The 5,266-nt window shown below is 31.4% G+C and overlaps 1 long non-coding RNA gene across 1 annotated transcript; it reads left to right on the top strand.

Annotated features, from left to right (window-relative positions):
• The first annotated feature begins 204 nt into the window (after positions 1-204).
• Positions 205-4,705, top strand: LOC143057903 (uncharacterized). The gene is made up of 4 exons (XR_012972853.1): positions 205-457; positions 1,120-1,170; positions 2,723-2,770; positions 4,262-4,705. It is a non-coding gene; the product is annotated as an uncharacterized LOC143057903 (long non-coding RNA).
• The last annotated feature ends 561 nt before the right edge of the window (positions 4,706-5,266 follow it).

Here is a 5,266-nt window from a genome sequence, read left to right as displayed (position 1 = left end):
ACCCGTTAGTCACCATGGCAAACAACACAAAACGGCACAAAGAAACATAACAGTATGCAAAACAAAGCACAGAACTAAAACGTTTGAGCAACTTGAACCCTACCAAAACCGTGGGTGATTTTATCGACTCTGGAATGTGCCCTATTTAACAATATAATTTATATAGATAAAAAATTTTTTTTTTATCGTACAGCAATTATTGAGACAAGTAATGAAACCATTTATATACAAGAAATTGACGGAACATCTAGTCTTGTAATGAATGTACGTAATTTAACAAAAGAAGAATGTGGTTTGATGTGTTCGAAGACATTAAATTGTGTGTACAGTTTCTTTGAGGAGAATAACTGCACTTTCGGGACAGATGCGACCTACGATTTTGATGTTAAATATAGTTTTAACATAAGTTCAACCTTCAGGACAGATATTGCAACCTATATCAAGTCTCCTAACAGAGGTAATTTTTTAAATGATAAACGACATTTAATTTTAATTTACTGTCGGTTATTTAAGTACGAAAAATATATCCGGAATTAAGGATCCCCACTCCTTTTAAGTTTTAGAATTGATTTGGACTTACAATTTTTATTAATCAATCGAAACTGATGTTTTTGAAGGAACTGAAAATGCATCTTTGGTACACAATGATTAGCCTGATACTTTGGACGCGAAATATGCAACGATGACTTTAAGACGCTATGGGAGCCAATGATTAAAGATAAATATATTTAATATCAAAACAAGGAGAAATAGTAAGGGCCTTACATTTATATCACGTCCCCGCCGCACAATTTGGCGTTAACACGGGAAGAAATAAAAATATGATTTTTTTAATGATTATTTAAAAGCGTTTCTCAATTACAGTATTAAACTAATATATGAAGAACCTTTTAATATGTTAATTCTGCTTCGTTGCACAACTGTTCAAACGTGTTTTTCAAAATTAAATCATGCCGGTATGCAATTTATTTAATTCATTGTGAATGACGAGGCTAAACTGTGCAAGTAAATATTTGTAAACTTTGAACGAGCTAGTATGAGGTTTTAATTGTTATTCGAATTATTTGATAAAGTTGTACATGTTGTATGTCATTTCTTGATGTGGTTAAATTCTTTTAGTACATGTCAACATTATTGATGAAGACACAGCATATAACAACACGTTCGATTGTAAGTTATTTCTATATAGAAAATGAGAAGGTAGATAAAAAAAAGGGTAGATAATTAAAAACCATTAATACTGTATTCAAAGGATTATATATGGTGTGGTGTATAAATATATAGATAGATAATAAATACATGTACATGAACAATTTTACAAGAAAAGATGATAAAAAAAATCCTCATTTCTCGGGCCCCCTAAGTTGCTTCCCTTGTCAACTTAGGCTAGGGTTGATGTAACAGGTGATTATTAATAAAATATGTTTAAAATAAAAACAAATCATTAATCAAACAAAAACTGAAACTATAGCAAAACGACAATAAGACAATAATAGTAAGACACGTATTTGACATAACACTTGATATTGGAGAACACTATTGAATTTATGATGTTCGATGGATATGACACGATACATGTGCACGAGACGGGTTAGATTGAAGAGGAGCCAATGCAATAATTAAGGAGATTCATCACTTAGTTAATAAATTATTTTTTATATAAAAAGAAAAATAACAGAAATACAGAATTTTAAGAATAATACAAATCAGAAATCCCTAAAAAATGGCCAATATTTAAAAATCACAAACATAAAAAAAAATGGAAAACAACTGACATATTCTTGACCTGGTATAGGCATTTCCTAATGCAGCCAATAATACATTATTTTATTTTCCATGCAAGTATGTAGGTATAAGTATATCATTTTTATGCTTGTTTGATGAACAGATCAGTAGGCCACATTGCCCGATAAAATACGAATATGTTTTGAGTTAAAAATGTAATATCGAACATGCAGTGTCTTTGTTTGTGATTAAAACAATTCAGAATTACATGTTTGACTATAAAAAGAACAAACGTTGATTGATGTGAGCGAAGCGTCTTAACAGTACTGAATATGCCGCAGTGAATAAATTGTCTTAAAGACTGAAAATAACTTAAAAAATGACAGTTAAGTCTTATAAGAGCTGTTGATATCCTATTGACGGTTTCAGACCACACTTAGTAACTGAATGAACATATTTTTTTATGCCCCATTTATTGGCATTATGTTTTCTGCTTCGTGTCATCGTTCGTCCGTCCGTCCGTTTGTTTGTTCTTCTGTCCGTCCGTCCGTTCGTCCTGCTTCAGGTTAAAGTTTTTGGTAAAGGTAGTTTTTGATGAAGTTTAAGTCCAATAACCTTCAAACTTAATACACTTGTTCCTAATGATATGATCTTTCTAATTTTAATGCCCCCATTTTCACGGTCCATTGAACACAGTTATATATAAGTTATTGTTTTATTACATGTAATTTTTAGTACGTTCAAACTGTTGGCTTTTCAATGAAATGAAAATAAATTGAACTATAATTTATACGGTGTTTGAATAACTCTTCGTTTGCATCATAACATGATACCTGGAATCAATATACGTATATTGTTCGTCTTATTTTTACATGTATCACCTGAGAGAACTTAATTCAATTAGTGTTTAACATTCTCTTTTTTCCGCAGCACTACGTATTCATATTAAGTCAAAATATAGAGTCGTCTAGTTTCATATTTGTTTTGTTTGATTTAGGTGGATTTGACTCTACGCACCATACGTTCACTACCGACAAATCAACAAGTAAGTATCATTACCTTACAAAAAATCCAAATAGATGTTCAAATTAAGCAAAATATGAATGAAAAACCTTTTTACTTTCCACTATGATTAGTTGATATTATCTTCAATCGTTACGACAGTAGGAAGCAAAATTCCATTGCCTTTCTAGAGCATCGGACAATTTGTTTGTCTTTTCATTCTTTTTTCGTTTAAGCAATATAATTGTGTTGCCAGAGTCTCGAAATTTGAGTTTCCTCTTTAAATAAAGAAATCAGTAATATACCACTAATCAAAAGTCATGAATCAATTTAGGGAATACAAATCCTTGTTACAACCTAAAACAGAGTTATTCAGTAAATACAAAAAGACACCTTAATTATTCGACAATTAAGGATGTTCGCTCCTCTGTTTAAAAATAACCAGCTTTTTAAAGAAATTTTATAAATTGATAGTACAAAAATCCAATTATTAAAAGAAAAGTAGCTAGAGGGGAAATTTTATTATGGTACTACATGGATAAAAACAAAGGATTCAGAATGTCTAGCAACAATTCAAAAACAAAAGGAGCGAACATCCTTAACAATTTTTCAAGTATCACAACTACAGTGAATTAAACATTTTAAGAAAATTGACCCAATTAAGATGTCCTGTTTAGTCTTTCTAGACATTTCTATTCAGATAATTCAGTATGTTGTTGATGTGTTAAGGTTAATAACATATACTTTACAGTCTGGAAATAACTTAATAATTTACTACTATATTTTGTAACTGGATCGATGTTTTCAAACAACAATTCCAAATAACGAACTTCATTGTTAAGATCACGTGTACAAATTCGCATAATCGACACTACATATCATTGATCATGATTGAAAGAGTTGAGCAATACGATGTATTGCAATCGTCACGCTCTTATATTTAGGCAACAGTTACAATCATCTTGTCATCAATTTCACATTAGTGTCCGACATGTAATCCCGATAGTGAATGGTTGAATGAAGACGGATGTTCATAGTGGTATACGAATCCATAGCTAGAGACACTTGTTCTGTTGACGTGCCCTGTCATGCTTCCTTTTGAGTTCATGCAATTCTTGCTTTGGTTTGTAATATTCACTTGTATCTTCTGAACCGATTTGTGACATTTCAACATCGATAAAGTATTAGTTTAGCTCATTTCTTTGAAGTGTTTTGTGTACTGTTATTTGACTTTTTTAAATTTTAGCCAAGGCATTGTCAAGTTATTCTCGGCTTATGGATTTGAAAGTCACTTAGGTTTCTTTCACCTCTCATTTTTTCAACGCTTTTATTTAACTATAGAACATACGAGAGCTAGTATTATACATTTGAATAATACATTTTAAATGGTTCTATGCAACAAAGTGAAGTAACTGTTTTGATGACATCCGATCTACAAAATAAAGTACGTAGATATAAATGTAAATTTAGTCTACAATTTTCCTTCAAAGTTTCATGGATAATAAATTCAAAAGAAACGTTTTCATAATTTCAGACCTAATGGAATGCGAGTCCTGTCCTGAGGAGGAATGCAATGCCACAAGTGTGATATCAAATACGACTATGAAAGATGCTCTGTACCTTGCAGAAGAGCTTAGAAAGAACTTGACAATCGACAAGACATCCTTGTCATCTTACCGACGTAGTCTTGAATGTGCAGATGATAGTAGACCGTCGTCAAAAGCGTTTGGGAGTTTTGCGCTATGCATATTAGTAGGTCTTTTGGTGATTTTTTTCGCCCTGGATATTACGTCTTTGTGGCAGCATTGTAGACTAAAACACGTCGCAAAAAGAACGGGAAAAGGACAGACAAATAAACATTCAGATCTTGAAAAAAATCAAATTTTGAATAAATAAATCAATACTTTACACTAAATAATTATTTTTACAGAGACCTCCGAAGATCCGGACGGACTTGAATTATATGTTTCATCAGTATGAAAATCAAAATTGATTTTCTTGGCGGTAGAAACAAGTGTGATCAACGCATCGATGAGTTTTATTAAATTATTTAAATGTGAATGCTCTATTACCAACATAACCGTAAAGTTCAGGATGTGATGATATCCCGTATTTTATGAATAAACTTGGCTTTTATAAATAGACTTGACCATTATAACAAAAACAAGGCCATTATAAATAAACCGGATTTAACGAATTTTCAAAGGAGTTGGTTCAGTAAGACCCCTTTTTGGCTCCAAAATATATCAGTTTTTCAAAATTGTTATAATGTAAACTTTAAGCTATTTATTGCAAAGTATAATACCTCTGCTACATAAATATGGGCTGTTTTTGACAATAAAATGCACATATATCGGGTACTAGCATCATTAAGTCATACTTAATAACTGACAGAGGGACAAAAGATACCAGAGGGACAGTTAACTCATAAATCGAAAATAAACTGAAATCTTCACAGTTTTAGCATTTGAGTTAAATTTTAGACGGTTTTCGAATAAATGGAAAAGGCCGCATTCGTGTTCTAAATATTACAATGTAA

This window comes from Mytilus galloprovincialis, chromosome 13 (assembly GCF_965363235.1).
Source record: "Mytilus galloprovincialis chromosome 13, xbMytGall1.hap1.1, whole genome shotgun sequence".
NCBI lineage: Eukaryota > Metazoa > Mollusca > Bivalvia > Mytilida > Mytilidae > Mytilus > Mytilus galloprovincialis.
Note: the sequence above shows the minus strand (reverse complement) of the source record. Positions and strands in the feature narration are given on the sequence as shown.